Source organism: Antechinus flavipes, chromosome 1 (assembly GCF_016432865.1).
Source record: "Antechinus flavipes isolate AdamAnt ecotype Samford, QLD, Australia chromosome 1, AdamAnt_v2, whole genome shotgun sequence".
NCBI classification, from domain to species: Eukaryota; Metazoa; Chordata; class Mammalia; order Dasyuromorphia; family Dasyuridae; genus Antechinus; species Antechinus flavipes.
The window spans coordinates 304,373,988-304,392,803 of NC_067398.1; positions in this window are offsets into that span (position 1 = coordinate 304,373,988).

An 18,816-nucleotide genomic window follows, 5' to 3' on the forward strand; every position below is an offset into this window, starting at 1 on the left:
ACTTTTAAGGATTTTATTAATAAAGAGGAAAGAGCACAGAATAAAAAAACCCAAAAAACTAGATTTTATTTTTGGTTTTGTCATTAACTCACTGTGTGATCTTGGACAAGGCATTTCAACTTTCAATGCTTCAATTTCTTCATCAGCTAAATACAAATAATAATCTTTTCCTTCTGTACCTCAAAGGGTTATTGGAAAGGTCAAACGATTCTTTGAAAAATTTAAAGGACATTTTTGTAGTTTGTGTACATCCCTTCTCACTTGTTAGACTTTAAGCACCCAAGGCCAAGGATTTTCTTGTCCATCTTGGAATACACATAGCAGAAGGTTTTCGGATCCCAAGAAATAAAATGACTTTGCCCCTATACAAAGTTGGTTAATTGTTGAGCTACAATAAGAATCTGGACTTCTGAGTCATTCATATAGCCTTTATTATTTACTATGAGCCAAGCACTGTATTATGCCTTGAAATTATAAAAGGGGAAAATGAGATGATCCTTACTTTTAGAAGTTTACATTGTCTTGGAGGAGGGGGGGGAGGGAAAACATGCACATATAACTAAAAACTAGATGTGTGTGTGTGTGTGTGTATGTGTGTGTGTGTGTGTGTGTGTGTGTGTGTGTGTGTGTGTGTGTGTAAATGCAAAGCAATTCAGAATTAATCAGAAAAGCCTTTTGGAGTGGGTGGCATTTGAAATGAAACTGGAAGGGAGGTAAGGGTTTTCAAGACTGATGGTGAACAGGGAAGACCTTGTGGACATGAGACTAGAGGTGGAATATCATACATATGAAATAAGAAGGGAGCTAGTTTGGTTGGAAATTGGAGTAAGTAAGGGGAAGTGATATATAATCAATCTGGAAATAAAGGTGGTAGCCAGACTGTGAAGAGCTTTAAATACCTGAAGGCAATAAGCAACCACTGTGAACCTCTTGAACAATCAAGTGACATGATCAGACTTCTTTTTTTTTTTTTTAAAGCTTTTTATTTTCAAAACATATGCACAGATAATTTGACAACATTGAGCCTTATATTTCAGATTTTCTCCTCCTTCTCCCACCCCTTCCCCTAGATGGCAAACAATCCAATATATGTTAAGCATGTTAAAATATGTTAAATCCAATATGCATAAACATATTTATACAATTCCCTTGCTGCGCAAGAAAAATCAGATCAAAAGAAGAAAGTAAATGAGGAGGAAAACAAGATGCAAGCAAACAACAATAAAAAGAATGAGAATGTTATGTTGTGATCCATATTCAGTTCCCACAGTGATCCCACTCTCTCTGGGTGTAGATGGCTCTCTTCATCACAAGAACATTAAAACTGACATCAATCATTTCATTGTTAGAAAGAGTCACATTCATCAGAATTGATCTTCATATAATATTGATGTTGCCATGAACAATGATCTCCTGTTTGCTCATTTCACTTAGCACCAGTTCATGTAAGTCTCTTCAGGCCTCTCTGAAATCATTCTGCTGATATTTTCTTACAGAACAATGATATTCCATAACATTCATATAACATAACTTATTCAGCCATTGTCCAATTGATGGGCATCCACTCAGTTTCCAGTTTTTTTGCCCCTACAAAGAGACCTGCCACAAACATTTTTGCATATGTGGGTTCCTTTCCTTCTTTTAAGATCTCTTTGGGACATAATCCCAGTAGAAACACTGCTGGATCAACGGGTATGCACAGTTTTGATAACTTTTTGAACATAATTCCAAATTGTTCTCTAGAATGACTGGATCCATTCCACCAACAATGTATTAGTGTCCCAGTTTTCCTACATTCCCTCTAGCATTTGTCATTGTCTTTTCCTGTCGTCTTAGCCAATCTGAGAGGTATGTAATGATATCTCAGAATTGTCTTAATTTGCATTTCTTTGATTAATAGTGACTTAGAGCACCTTCTCTTATGATTAGAAATGGTTTTAATTTGTTCATCTGAAAATGGTTTGTTCATATCCTTTGACCATTTATCAATTGGAGAATGGCTTGAATTCTTATAAATTTGAGTCAATTCTCTATATATTTTAGAAATGAGGCCTTTATCAGAACCCTTAAATGTAAAAATGATTTCCCAATTTATTGCTTTCCTTCTATTCTTGTCTGCATTAGTTTTGTTTGCACAAAAACTTTTTAACTTAATATAATCAAAATTATCTATCTGATGTTCAATTATGAGTTCCAGTTCTTCTTTGGACATAAATTCTTCCTTCTCCATAGATCTGAGAGGTAAACCGTCCTATGTTTTTCTAATTTGCTTAAATATCACTTTATGTCTAAATCATGAACTATTTAGATCTTATCTTGGTATGTGGTGTTAGGTGTGGGTCAAGCCCTAATTTCTTCCATACTAGTTTCTAATTTTCCCACCAATTTTTGTCAGATAGTGAATTCTTATTCCAAAAGCTGGGGTCTTTGCGTTTGTCAAACACTAGATTGCTATAGTTATTGACTATTTTGTCCTATGATCCAAACCTATTCCACTGATCAACTACTCTATTTCTTAGCAAGTACCAAATGGTTTTGACTACTACTTTATACTTAATAGTTTGGCCAGACTTAATCTTTATGAAGATCACTTTGGCAGTTATTTAGAGGACAGGCTAGAGAAGGAATTCACTGAAAATCAGGGGATATTAATTTCTTGGAATAATCATGTGAATATAGAGAAGAAGATGGAACTAAAAAGCTAGGGAATAGAATAGACAGGATTTAGCAAGTAATTGAATATTAGGGGTGAGAGAGGAAAAATTGGAGATGCTATTGAAGTTATCAGTCTGGATGAGTGAAACAATGTCAGTACCATAAACAGAAATAAGGGAAGTTGCTAGAAGGATTCTATTTAGAAGAAAAGCTACCAGAATGCATTAGTTTTTTTTGGACATATTGCATTTGATATGCCTATAAGTTTTTGGTTTGGTGAATGGCTTTACTTAATACAGAGAATATCCATATATTCCAGGAATTCTTAACCTGTTTTATGCCATGGACTCATTTGACAAGCTGTTGAAAACTATGGAAGCAGTCCTTCTCAGAATAATGTTTTAAAATCCATAAAATAAACTATATTAGTTTACTGAGGAAATCAATTATATTCAAATACCCTTCTCTCATTCTCTCCATATAATATTAAATATACACATATAACCTTATATGTAATATATAGATGTGCATATGTGTGTATATATACACACATATATGTGTCTGCATGTTTATGTTTATGATCACAGACTCCAATTTAAGAATTATGGTCTACAGAAAGTGATAGACTAGAATCTAATTAATTGAGAGACTAAACTCCCTCTTTTTTGCTTCACTCTAGGGCTTTACTCAGTAAAGTCCCCATAGGATCTCTGTTCAGGCTTTCCTTCTGCTAAGATCCATACTTCATCCCAGAGCAAAGGTTTTGTCAGCTGTCAAGAGAGGTCAGGAGCCTTCTGGTTTTTTCTCCTTCACATTCTGGCTTTGCATGGTGCTGCTTGTTCAGTTCCAGTGCAGCTATTGTTCCACAATGTTGGCTTCCAACACATCAAATCAGGAAAAGCTACTTATTGCAATCCCCTTGTTCACTGATTGGAACCTTGAATGCTCTGCCTTCCCTAATAAACAACTTGCAGTGGTCAAATTCAGTCTCAGCATTTATTTAGAAAGTGGAACCACCAACACAATGAAAGATTCTAAAACAGTATATGAGGAACTTAAACCAAGTCAAAAAAAAAAAATCAGGAAGGTATCCCATTCCTTTCTTGCTTTAAACTACTTGTATTACTGCTATAGTGGCTTCTTGAGCCCTTTGACAGTGTAGTGAAAATCATGGAAAGAGTCCTTCAAAAAAGCACTTCAAAAATTGAGATCACATGATGGAAAGCTAGAATCAATCAATCAATAAGTATTTATTAAATTATTTATTAAAATAAGCATTTAATTTACACTATATTCATCTAGTATGGATAGAATGGAATAGTATAGTATTACACTATAATCATCTAGTGTAGGGATAAACAAAATAAAACAGAAACCCGTTTTTGTACAACTCCAAAGCTACAAATGATTTTTTGTGGATTTTTTCCAATACAGTGATCCTGCTCTAGTCCACACCATATCCCTTCCCCATTTATATATAAATAAATTACTCTAAAAAGAAGAAATAATTTTTCTATTGATCCACAGGCATCAAATAGTCAAGCCTGGGTTTGTACACAGAGCAGACTGACAGATCCCCCTTAGTTTTTGCTTGAAGATCTCTTATGTTCCATCAGTTTTTGCTGGAAGACCTTTTATGAAGGAGAAAACACTACTTGTCAAATCAGTCCATTCAACTTTTGTATAGCTCTATCCTTTCAGACAGTGGTTGAGTAACACAGGAAATGTATTAATGCTTTCCCTTCATCCTTTATTCTACTCCCATAAACAAACTCTGACTCTGGTAGCCAGGAATTTACTTAGACATCAGAAACATCAGTGAAGACTGAGGTCAGCACTATATGTTGGTGCTAGATTATTAGTCTTCCCTTAGTCCATTTTTCATTTATTTAGCCAGCAAAAAGTTTTAAGGGTTTATTCTATTCAAGTCATTGTACTAGAAACAGAAAGTAGCAGAGGCACGAGAATGCTCTACACAAAATCTCCCAGAAGTAAAGCAAGCATATAAAAAAGATTTCATAGGATTCTATATCAAACTTCTACTAAGATCAGTGCTCTATCATCAGGGAAATTTACTGTAGGATCAAAGATTAGAAGAGATTTTAGAGGCCATTTAATTCATCTCTCTTGTTTTATAAATAAAAAATCAAGGACTACAGAAGTAAAGTACCTCTACATACCTTTCAGATTGGCTAAGATAATAGGAAAAGATAATGACATGTTGGAGGGGATGTGGGAAAACTGGGACACTGATATATTGTTGGTGGAATTGTGAAGGCATCCAACCATTCTGGAGGGCACTATGGAACTATGCTCAAAAAGTTATCAAACTGTGTATAGCCTTTGATCCAGCAGTGTTTCTACTAGGTCTGTATTCCAAAGAGATGTTAAAGGAGAGAAAGGGTCCCACATGTACAAAAATGTTTGTGGTAGCCCTTTTGTAGTGGCAAGAAACTGGAAATTGAGTGGAGGCCCATTAGTTGGGCAATGGCTGAATAAGTTATGGTATATGAATGGAATGGAATATTATTGTTCTGTAAGAATAATCAGCAAGATGATTTCAGAGAGACTTACATGAACTTATGATAAGTGAAATGAGAAAAACAGGAGATCATTGTACACAACAACAGCAAGATTATACAATGGATCAATTCTGATGGATGTGGCTCTCTTCAACAATGAAATGATTGATGCCAATTCTAATGAACTTGTGATAAGGAGAGCCATCTACACCCAGAGGGAAAACTGTGGGAACTGAATGTGGTTTACAACAAAGCATTTTCACTCTTTTTGTTGTTGTCTGCTTGCATTTTATTTTCTTTCTCATTTTTTTCTGTTTGATTTGATTTTTCTTGTGCAGCAAGAAAATTGTATAAATATGTAAGCATATATTAGGTTTAACATATATTTCTACCATGTTTAACATTTATCGAATTACTTGCCATCTAGGGGAAGGGTTGCAGGGAGGGGTAGAGAAGTGGGGGGATTGGAACACAAAGTTTTACAAGGGGTTAATGTTGAAAAATTATCCATGCTTATGTTTTGAAAATAAAAAGCTTTAATTAAAGCTTCTTCAAGATCTCACAGATAACAGGTGGCAGAAGCAAGGTTCAAATTCTTGTTCTGTGACTTTAAACCAAACTGGCAAGTCTCATTAGCCAATGAGTTACTTGGAAAGTCTCCCATTGTGGCCAAGGCCATTATCACTGGACTCCAATAACTCTGGAGGAAAGAGTGGGGATGACAACTCTACACAATTCTGTCTCACTTAAATCCAATTTATTTGCAAATCAAGACATCACCCTCCTGATGTCATTGGTCTTCTTTGAGAAGGAAGATGAATAACAACATGAGTTTTGTCTTTTTTAATATTCTTGGCCCTTAGCACAGGATTTGGCACATAGTAGGTGCTTAATAAATGCTTGCTGACTTGATTTGTCTAAAGGTTCTGTTACATGTTTAACAACAAATATTGTATTAAATTTTCATGGACAAAAAAGGTAAAACAATGAGTTAGGGTAGGAAGAACAAATTAATTTGCCCTCATATGAGATACTTAAATTGCCTGTGTACTCATGGGACCATGTAATAGTACAGCTGGGGTAAAGCATTTCATGTTCATTTTTTTGGATTATTCTGAGCTAAAAGGAAGCTGTAGAGCTTACTCCCCCTCCTTTCCCCACCCCCAGCCTCTCCCCCACCTTTTTTTCCTTCAGGTTGTCAAATCATTAGGTAGATCCTGGAAAGGGATGCCACTGTAATTTATCAGGCAACATGTCCCCTAACATGAAAGTCAGGGGGAACATCAGGGCTGTCTTTGTTCTCTTTGGCAAGCTCCATCGAAGCACATTTGCAAGGCACTGTTGTTCGCTTGGCTACAGCAACATACCGGCAATTACTCCAGTCTGGCCCACCCCAGCACTACAACACAATGCCAGCTTCTCTGCTTTCTCTTCATTGCCTTAACAGGCAACAGGAAGGCCAGGAATCCATTCTGCCACGCTGTTTCCCAAATGAGCAGCATAAAGGAATACATCCAACTCCATCCCAAACCTGGAAATGCTCCACCAGCGGGGCTGGCCCCAGGAAAGATTGTGCAGTAGGACGAGTTACTCTCATGCCTTTGCAGTCTCTTTCTCCCTATCCAATTCTCCCTGATCCCTGAGGATTGCTCCCCTCACCTTCTTAATGTCCATTCAAAATCTTTAGTGCCCAAAGCTCACTTTTAATTTTTTTCATAGTGTTGAATGATACATTTTCATAGTCACACATCATCTTCTAAAGTTATAACTAAATTGGGGTTAGATTTGCTGCATTCTAGGACTCTATCTCTGGACTTTCTTTTGATTTTTATAGTCTTCCCTCTACTCTCCTCAGCTAGCTATTCTTTATAATAAAACCAAAAGAAGGTGAAAAAAAGAAACAAAATAGTAGTTCAGGAAAATCAACCTAAATTTACCAACTGTTTCAGAGAATATTTGCAGTATTCCAATCAGTAAAATCAATAAGAATTTTAAAGTACTTCAATATTTTGTAGTCTGATTCTTTTTCTACAGCAAAATAATGGTTTGGACATATATACTTATTTTGTATTTAATTTATACTCTAATTTATATTTAACATGTATTAGTCATCCTGCCATCTAGGGGAGGGGCTGGGGGGAAAAAGGTGGAAAAATTGGAACAAAAGGTTTGGCAATTGTCAATGGTGTAAAATTACCCATGCATATAACTTGTAAATAAAAAGCTATTAAAATTTTTTAAAAGAATTTTAAAGTACTTAATATAAACCAAATACTATTCTAAATCTGGGGATAAAAAAAAATACAAAAGATAGTCCCTGCCCTTCAAGAAACTAATGATTTAAGGAGGGAAACAACATGTAAATAATTACACAAAGCAAGTTATATACAGAATGAATAAGAAATAATTAACAGAGGGAAAACAGTGGGATTAAAAGGGGTTGCGGAAGGCTTCCTTTAGAAGATTGGATTTATTTGGGACCTGAAGAAAGTAAGAGAGACCAGTAGTTGAAGTGGAGAAGGAAGAGCATCCCAAACATGGAGGAAGCCAGAGAAATGCCTGGAGCTGAGAGATTCAATGTCCAGGAAGCCAATGTCACTGAATTGAGGAGTATGTGATGGGAAATACTGTGTAAGAAAAACTGGAAAATCAGAAGAGGCTAGGTTATAAAGGGGCTTAAAACCAACAGAGCATTTTATGTTAACTCCTGAAGGCAATGGGAAACCATTGGAGTTTATTGAAGTAGAGGGTGAAACAATGGGAATTGAATTTCAGAAAAATCATTTTAATGGCTGATTGGAAGACAGATTGAAGTGGGGAGAGATTTGAAGCTGGAAGATCCCAGACAGGCTATTGCATTAATCCAAGCCTGGGGTGATAAGGATCTTCACTAGAGTGGTATCCTGTGTTAGAGGAAGGAGAGTGTATGCAATAGAGGCAGGTTGGAGTTGAAGGGTGAGAGATAGTGAGGAGTTGAGAATAACTCCTAGGTTGCAAACCTGAGGGACTGGAAAGATGTTTTTCTCTACAGTGATAAAGAAGGTTAGAGGCAGAGTTGAGAGAGGGCTTAGAAGGAAAAACAATAAGACCTGTTTTGGACATACTGAGTTTAAGATGTCTAGTGGAAACAAGTTCGAGATGTCTGAAAGATGCTCCTTCTTCTTTGTAATAGAAGAGATGGAAGGTTTATTTCCTCAGCCCCATGACCAAGTGTGATTATGTTTACACAAATTTTCAGTTTCTTTTTTTCCCCTTCTTTTTAAACTATTGCAACTATGATGAATATTAGTTTCCTGATTCTGCTTACTTCACCCTGCATCAATTCATATTAGCTTTTCAATGGTTCTTTTGATTCATGTTCAATGTTTCTTGAAAGTATAGTCATATGTCATTGCAATCACATACTACAATTTATTTAACCATTTCCCGATCAACCAGTATCCCCTTAGTTTCCAGTTCGTTACCACAAAAAGTGTTGCTATGAAATTCTTAATGCCCAAGGATTTCTCTACTTTGGTAGAACTTGATCATTAGAAAGATTCTAATGACAGTCAACAATGTCTCAATTCACAAACTCTTTTTCAGAGGGATTTTTGTGTGTTTTATTTGAATATCTCATTCTGGAGGGGAAGACTTTTCTTTGGTTTCAAAGGAATTTTGTAAATTGAGGATCAGATTAAAGGTATATGGAGGTCCATAACTGACTCCCCATCACAGATGTTGCTCATTCTGTCCACCAGAATAGGATTGTCTCTCTTAGGGGAACACACATTCTTCAGAGATTAAAGTAAATCAAATGTGGGATATTTAATTGCTACTTCTAAGGAGAATGCTCAATAGTGGTGGGTAGTAGGAAACAATACACCATGGACTCAGACTCTATTCCTTAAAAACAGGGCTCATAAGAAATTTAGGGAATGTACATATTCAGGAAACAAATTTCAAATGTAGCTTTCCTTCCTTTTTTCTTCTCTAAACGGAATACTGAAATGAGAAGAGCAGTAGAGTAAGAGATGAGGGTTCTAGTTACATCTCTGACAATGGCTAGAAGGGAGAGAACAGGTCCCTAAAGGATGAATAGATAAATAGGATGGCAAAAAAAACAAACAAAACAAACAAACAAAAAATATTTATTAAGCCCTTATCATGTGTCAAAGACTACATTAAGTGCTTTACAAATGTCATCTCATTTGATCTTCATAATATCCCTACATTGTTGTTGTTCAGTTATTTCAGACTTTTTGTGACCCCATTTGCAGTTTTCTTGGCAAAGATACTGGAGTAATTTGACATTTCCTTCTCCAGTTCATATGGAAACTGAGGCAAGCAAGGTAAATTGACTTGCCCAGGGTTACACAGCTAGTAAGTGTCTGGGGCCAGGAAGATGAACCTTCCTGATTGCAGATCTAGTCTTCTATCCTGCACTACCAAAGTGCCCTAGCTAATCAGTGGTGACCAAATCGAACTTTGATTTTGCAACATTTTTACATGTTAGAAATTAATGCTTTCAGTGAAAGGTTGCAGCAAGACTTAACAGAGAAAATGGCAAGGGAGAGTGTGATCTCTGTTTTATTTACTGTCCTAGCACTTTTGAGAATAAAAGATAATTTTTTGTTTTGTCTTCTTGACTACAAACCTAGCACTCTATCCACTATACTACCTAGCTGCCTGATAACCTTGAGAGTTAGATGCTTTTAGTATTCCCATTTTACAGATGAGGAAACTGAGGCACAAAGAGGTTGAGTGTGACTTGTCTAGTGTGATTCAATTAGTGAGTGTCTGAGGCAGGATTTAAACTCAGATTTTCCTGACTCTTGACCTAACACTTATCTACTGTTTCACTTATTCTACTGTACATAATTAAGTTGATTTCTGAAAAGTTGCTTCCGAATTCTTCATTTATAAAATGGGTATAGCAATAGTCTATCAAACATAGTTGATGTGAAAACAAATATATATGATATATATATATATATATATATATATATCATATGTATATATATATACGTCTATACAATACTATAGTATCCAAAGTATCCAGAGAACTTATTTCCTACTTAAAGGAATAACTTCACGTTGGAAAGTATTGGAAATCACTCTCCCAACCTTCATTCAATTTGATCATTATTATTTCTCCTGAAAGGATGCTTGGATTTTTTTGTTCAGTTGTTTTTCAGTTTTTTTCTATTTCTTCATGACCTCATTTAGGATTTTCTTCACAATGATACTAGAATAGTTTGTCATTTCCTTCTCCAGTTCATTTTACAGATGAGGAAGTCAAGGCAAACAGGATTAAGTGACTTGCCCAGAGTCATATAGCTAGTAATTGTCTAAGGCCATATTTGAACTTAGGTTTTCCTGGCTTCAGATCCCGTACCCTGACTCACCTAGCAACAGATATATCTCATTTTTTTTTTTTTGTAGAATTTAAAATTAATGGGTGAAAGAGAATGTGGGAGATTATTAGAGGCCAGGGAGAAATTTAGATTTATAACATAATTTTTTATATTTTGTGTAAAATCTGGCTTTGTGTAAAGCATTTTGCCAGTCTTAAAACATTACATATATATGAACTACAATTACTACTCTCATTATTGGTGAAAGTGGTTCATGCTGTACCTATTCACTTTTTAGGATGTCCTGGATAAGAAGCTCACTATTTCTCTCTGTAAAAATGCTTTTTCACTTCCTCTTGCCTAACCTCAGACTATGTTAGATCTCATATTCCTTATTTATTATACATGTCTGCATATTGTCATAATTGGGTTGTATAATATTGCACGCAGACTAATCTGAAAATGATTTCTGCTGAATAGAAATTACTTATTTTGATTCCTCAGGGGTTTGTTTTGTCAAAACTCATGTAGTATTTAGCGAAGTAATCACTATTCAATTGTAGAGCCTGGGAAATGTAGAATTAACCTAATAGAAGTGGAAAGAATGCAGTGAACAATGGTGCTGACCTTGTTTGCTTGATTATTAATGGCGTTCCATCTAATTTACACGGCCTAACCTTGTGTGCGGAAAACGAAGGGCACCCGTGTACCTTTTTATCTTCCAAGTCCTAATTAGGTATGTAATATATCAGATGAGAACTGCATGAGAATAAAAAGAAGAACATTTCTAAGGTTCTTGCAAAAACCACTTATAAGAAAGGTTTTTCTTTCTGAAGAAGAATATTTTAAATCATTCACATTTGACATAGAGCTGACAGAGATGGTTCAATGGCACCCATCCCACTGGGTGGTTGTTAGTAAAACATAACTTGGGATGACATCTTTTTATGATTGTGATAATGGACATAAAATGTTTTGAAAGCAAATATATGGAGAGGAATCAGGAAGGGCTGAATCTATGCAGTTTTCTCACTTTTCAATTTAGCATCTTCTCTGCAACTGATAGTGGGAAATAAAATGACTTGCTGAGGTTAGGATCTATCAGAGGTGGGATTGAAATCAGTTCTTCCTTGCTTCAAGACTTGCTCTCTATCCATTCTATCATGCTTCTTCTCTATTCAAATGTGAGACACTAATATTATCTCTTCCATGTTTTCCAGGTTTAACAACTGAATAGTCACTGAAAGATTACAATATTATTGTGAAATTTGTCTCTAGTCCCCTTTTACCCTTTCAGAGCCCTTTCATTTAGTTTCTATTCTTTTTTTTTTTTTAAGACAATTAGGATTAAGTGTTTTGTCCAGAATCACACAGCTAGTAGTTTTAAGATTAGATTTGAGTTGACTGCTGGGCAAGTGGTATTTCTACTGCCACCTCTTCACCCAATTCAGAGCCTTTTCTTTCCCCTAAATCCTCTCTGGGTTTTCTGTGTCTTCTCATTCTCCTCATGTCCTGAAGCAATGGGTAAAATGAAGTGAATTTCATTCATTTCAATAAGATTTGTTAAATGCCTACTATGTGCTAGGCATTAAATTAGTGTTAGTTCCAAGAACAAACTCCAAAATCTGAAATAGTTTTAGAAAGAAACGTATTAGGTCATTGGTAGGGAGGAAAGCAGAAGGAAAGGTTGGGTCCTCTACAAATTTTTGTGAGGTTCTGTGATCTAGAATTTGATAAGGTCATAAGGATTTACCTGATTGGACTCACATAGGCAGTCAATGATCTCTTAGAGATAGGTGGTTTGAGAAATATCAGCAGGTAAATCAATCTAATTTGGGGGTTCCAAAACACAAACTTAGGTAGAACCTAAAATATCAATTTTGAGCAGACTCAATCAAAACAAGAACTGAGTGGAATCTGAGCATTCCTTTCAACCACCATCCAGCTTTCTGAGATCTCTGAGGTCATTCTGAGTCTTACAGGAAACTTTTGGGTTAGACAATATCCTAACCACATAAAGCTGGCTTCAACGATAATAATAAATAAAAGTTCCCAATGAAATAATATTCCCTACTGCAGGCTCTAGGATCATAGATCTAAAGTAAAAGGAGATCATTAATTCAGATTTTATAAATGGAGAAACTGAGACACAGAGAGCTAAAACCATTTGCTCAAAGTCATAGGTCATAAAAAGCAGTCAGGATTCAGACCCAGGGCCTTAGTACCACCTGGACCTTGAACAAGCTACATTGTCACTCTCAACCACAGTTTCCTTATGCAAAATGAGAGGATTGGATTAAATAATCTCTGAAGCTTTATAATTCCTTCTAATTTTTAAGTATGAAGCTCATAACCTTATGATCTAATCCAGTCCTTTCATTAGCTCAAGTCCGTTTTGTTGTTGCTTCTTGTTGCTGGCTCTTTGTTTTCAAAAAGAAGAAATATTCAAAAATGATATTATGGGGTAATATCTTGACTTAGAATAAATTGGATATAAAAAGGCATGACTATGCAGTTATCAGCTTCACTCTCACTTCCAGAGTCATTGAAGTCTAGTGGCAAGACAAAAATCAAGATGACTTATAATGGTCTGGGATGCAGTGGATGTCCTTGATATCTTTGATGCCTTATCAAAATCATGATATTAATAAATGAGAGAGCCAAGGGCTAATCCTATGATGAGCTTTGAATTTGTAAAAGACACTGAAGCAAGACCATTTGAAAGACCATTGAATACATCTAAATTTCTCCCTCATTTTTTTGGTCCCTTAGATTTTCTTCTCACCCTTTGGTCTCAAAATCTACAGGAATTTGAAACCTCTAATCCAAGCATCCTTCCATCAACAACAAAAACAAGACAAATGCATATGGCAAAGTGACTTCCTAGAACTTCCAAATTATCCCTGCAACTAGGAAGAAGTTCCCTGGGTAAGATCATGGCATAAATAAAATGCCTCATATTTCAGGTAGAAAAGGTGAGGGAGAGGTACATTTCTTCCTGGGGAACATTATCTGAAAATCAGTCCAGTATCAGAGTAAAGATGGTCCAGAAACTGCAAGATATCTATATTTTATTGTATATTTGACTTGTATGGATAGAATGAATCACTCCTTTTCCCCACTTACTGGGAAAAGCCTTTAAAAGCTCTGTTGCCTTTATTAAGTTAAGAGGAAGTAAACTCCTCTTTCATAACTCCAGTGCCAACATCAATGACCTAAGAACTTGTAGAGATTCATCTTTGATTATTCCTGGTACAAAGCCCTTCTTTCTCTCTCCAATCTCTGAGGCTACTACCCCATGATAAGGTAATTCTTTCTAATTTATTCTCCACATGGCTGGCAAAGTGATTTTATTAAAGTGCAAGTCTAATCATGTCATTTCCCTACTTTATAAACTAAAGTGATTCCTTATTACTTCTAGGGTCAAATAAAACTTCTTTGGTTGGGATCAAAACCTGCATCTAGTCAGCCTTTCCATCCTTGTGGAATACATTACTTCCTTTTTCATACTCTATTTTGTAAGAAGCAACCATACTGGTTTTCTTGTTTTTTTTTTCACAAAAACAAACAAAAAAACACACACTCTGTCTCCCCTCTCCATGCATTTGCACAGGCGTCTATAATCCTCTTGCTCTTGATGTTCAACTTTTAGCATCTCTTTTTTTAAAACTCAGTTAAAGCATCATTTGATTCTCCTTCCCAGTTGCTAGTGCTATCCCCCAATTACCTCATGGTTTTGCATTTATTTGATATATATTATACCTACTGTAAGAAATGCTGATAGGGTTCTACAAACATTGCAAAGAAGAAAAAGGAGAAAGGATGAAAGTATCCTGTTAAGGTATCTCCTAAGATATCACTTTGTGCATTAAGAAACTAGCTAAATTACAGTTACTGATAAAATGGCCCAGACTTAAAACTGGCTAAAACCAGTTAGAGTCAAGGATGGAACATAGGCTTTTAGCAACGATGTATGCTTAATGAACCTCATACTTATTAGTCGACACCCCAAGGATGGGTTTAGTTGCCATCTTTAAACATGAGATGTGTGACCAGGGAGGGGGAACACGTCTAGGAGCAAGATGTAAGGGATGAGGAAGATTTTAACCCTGAAGGGCTTGGACCAATCAGAATTCTAAAGAGACAAGTAAAACTGACCTTAGAGGATAAAAACTTGTTTTCCAAGGAATGAGCAGGTAGGTGGTGCAGTGGATAGAGTACCTGCCCTGAAGTCAGGAAGATCTGAGTTCAAATGTGACCCCAGACATTTAACACTTTCTAACTGTGTGACCCTGCACAAGTCACTTAACTCCAACTGTCTCTGAAAAAAAAAAAAGATGACTAGTATTTTCCTTCTCTGTGTGTGTATTTACACTTACTTCTGCAAGAACATGTTGAAAGTTTAAACTGCTTCATTTATCTTGAGGTTGTTCATTTACTGCAGAATTTTGTTTCCAACAATTATCCACAATCAGATGTAAGCTCTTTGAGGTCAGGGATTATCTCATCTTCATTTTTGCATCCCCCATGCCCAGCACATAGAATGCCACTGGCACATAGTGAACATTTAGTAAATGTTTGTCAACTCACTGATTGATCCATCCACTAGCAATGGGCAGACTGATGAAATCCATGATGGAAAAATTTTGAGAACTAAGCAATTTAGAAGACAAGAGATGAGGAACAGAGTAGGGGTACCCTGAAGAATTGAGATAGGACTAGAGCTTGTAGGTATTAGAGGTATTTCTAATTTCTAAGGAGGCTTTATCCTTTGACAGATCATTTCTAGGAAACAAATGGATGGAGGCCTCTGAATAAATTCACCCAAAGATTCCAGCAAGCAAAACCAAGGTCATTTGCTCTGACCTCAGTACTCTTTAGAGGAGAAGACTGATTCATTTATAAGCCATAAAGCCCTAAATTGTTCTTAATCTGGTCCTGAGTGAGGAAATGAAATGGCTCCAGTCGCATATTAAACTCCTTATTAACAAACAGCTGCAGAAGAACCTTTCCTTTCTCCCCATAGGGTATTCAGATCTTATCCCTAGTTCCTGGAAGTGTTCTTCCTTTTCTTAATTCCTCAGCTCTTTGATCTGACCTCACTCCCACTCCCTCTCTAAAACCACTATCTTCTTAGCAATGACATCCTCCTTCTTTCAGTTGTGCCTTAGACCTCTATGGATTCATTAGACTTGAAGCCCCTTTCAAACTCCACATGAATTTCCATGATTGGTTTCCCTTTGGCAGCAAGTGAATGCAATGCAATGCTACAGATGCCAAAGTACAAAATACCTGGCTAAATAATGATACCTGCCCTTCTCTTCTTGCATTCTGGCACTGGAATTACTGGCAGCTTGTCCCTTCTTCATTATTTCTCTAGACCACTGAGCATATGGGGCAGGGATGAGAAACAGCATGAGATCTCACTATCAAACCCTGGGAGCCCTCCTTTGTTTCCTTCTCTTGATTCCCTGAAATTTCTTCCTGTTTCAAATGCCTTCTCAGCTCAAGACCCAGTGGGTTTATTAGACCCAGTACAGGATTTTAACTTCTTTCCGCCAGAACATTTTACTGCAGCCAGTGTCAGCTAGAACCAGCTACAGGGATATTTATGAAGGATGTAGTTAGTGTTTGTCTCTGGTACCACCTTCCTTTATGCTGTTTCCTACCTTCGAGTGCTTTTATCTTGCTCTCACACACAACTCTCCAGGCACTAAGTGCCCCAAAGAATCCTGGTTCTCTCTTATCACAAAGGTAAAAAACCAGTCTGTTAAGAAGAGTCATACTCAAACTAAGGTTTAAGTGACAAGATAAATGTCAGTCTTTCTCTGAAGCAGCAAGGTCAGAGAACCTAGATATCAAAAAAGCTCTGCTATTTAGTATTTGCATGACTAGTTAATTTTAGGTTCCTCATCTATAAAATGTGGGAGTTAAATTGGGGTCTATCCAACATTACTTCTGTCTTAATGCAGACTTTAGGAAATTTGGGATCAGTTTTCCTGATTCAAGGTTCGATGCTCTAATCATTTGCCACCTAACTTCCCTTACTATGCATGGTAGGCTCTTAATAAATATTTGCTAAATTAAATTGGATTCTTTTATTGGGGTCAATTATCCAAATTGTAGCCATTTGGGAAGAACTACGATCTATAAAGCGCATTCTTAATGAAAGGACCAGAAAACATATATCCACCAGAAAGGGGTTAAAGCAGATGCAGAGTTTTCCCCTCACTACACTAGAAGAAAATCTTGAGAGCAAGATGCCTATGGTAGGCAGTTAGGTAGTGAAGTGTTTGAGGTACCAAATGATGAAATTGATGTAGGCACCAAACATTGGGGTTCAATTATGTGAAAAATTCACAATGGCCATTCTCTTTAGCAAAAGGTAAGTTTATTTAAAAGAAGAGGCTCCAGACAAAATGAAGAGGAATAGTAAATATGAAATATATTTGGGAGCGCATATAGTTAGCAAGGAAAGGGATTTTAACAATTAACAATGAAAAGGACAAATTCTCTAATGGAACTCACAATTAATCAGGAGAAAGAGATTTCTTCATAATGTGGAATATACCCTTAACTGACAGGCTAAATCAATAGAATCCTTTAGCACCCTAAAAGAATTAGCTATAAGAAGGAGAAAGACATCAAGAGACAGAATGACATGGCAGGCTAACCTCAAAAAGTATTCAGCAAAGATGGGGTGAGCCATGGACAGATTTATAGGGAAATTTTATCCTCAGAGGTTTGATATAACTTGGATTTCTGACCATTCAGAGCAAAGTGGGGCTACCCATAAGCTCTAAGAAGGTTAGGGCTATATAGTTGAATTGATCCACATCCACGCTCTTCCCTCTTGCCTCAGGGAATAATTTTATCAGTACTTCATGTTTTCTCTGCAATAACGTAGCATAGTGAATAGAGTATCTGGCCTCAAGATGGATAGACTCATCTTCCTGAGTTTGTTATGCCTCAGTTTCCCTGAACTGTTTTGCTTCAGTCTCCCTGATAGCAACCCCCCTTTCTGGCCATTAGGACTGAAATAATTAGGACTGGGCATCCTGGCCAGTAGCAATCCAAAGAGCCCTAAAACTCCAGATGGCTTATCTCAGATGCTTGGGTATCTTCTACCTCAGACTCAGTGTCTCCTAGCCTCCCAACTTATGAGAATTTATGATCCTTCCTTCCTCCCAACCTGTCAGAACTGAATTTATGGTCCTTTCCTGAAACTTCCCGCTCACCACTGCTCTACCCGGCCCTTGCCTTTGTTTCCCTGATCGCTGGAGCCCTATAAGAGTCTCTGGAATTCCTCACTCATGGTTGGATGCTTTGAGCCAAGAATCCCATCCTCCTGGTTGACTAAAATGGCTTATCCAGTGCAAACTCTCCCTCTAATAAAATATTAAAACCTCTAATTTCAATCTTGCTTCACTTTCTCTGGCCAAATGTGGCTTCAGACACTCATTAGCTACATGATCCTAGGCAAATGACTTTGTCCCTTTTTGCTTCAAAACAACTTTAGAGAAGATTCTGTAATAATTATGAAATTAAGGTTGAAGGGCACTTCAAAGCTCATCAGGTCTTAACCTTTTATTTTATAGTTGAAGGGATTGAGACAGAAATGGGAAAAGTCACCCAGCTAGTGTGTCAGGCTCATGATCAGAAATCCAATTACTCTCTTAGTTCTTTTTCAACCTGACCCTATCACCCTAGCACAGACTTTTAGAAACCATTTTCTATTTGGGGTCTGGGGCATAGTGTCCAAGCCTAAGGAGTTTGGACGCAGTAATAGACCCATTCTATGCAGATCTAAGTAATGAATGAGCAGCTTCAGCTGAGGAAATAGGAGGAAAGTTTGAGTGATGGAAAGGCCTGATTGTTTTTCAGTCAAAAAAAGATCACCCTGGCAGGCAAAGGCTTTTCGACAGCAGGCTGGGAGTGAAGTCACCGCAGCATGTACCTTTCTCTGGCTTTTCTCTTTCTGATCTAGAAGAGGAAAGATCAAGCAGATTGCAAGGCTCAGGGAGCCCGCAGCAGAGTAAGGCCTTCCCTGAGATTAGTTAGGCAGACTTCTCTCAGGAGAGAGACTTGGTAGGTAGAGGGTGTTAAGAGCCAGCTAGCAACCTGAGGGCAGACCATTAATGACTCTCAGTTAAATAGCTGTGGGAAAACAGCTGTAAACCGCTCAGGAGGCTAAGGAAAGGCCAGTGGCCTGGGGCATTTTGGCATTGTAAGTGAGGGAAAATAGAAAGGAAAGCCAAAATTCTGTTAAGTGGTGATTGAACCGTTTGAGTTTAATGACACAG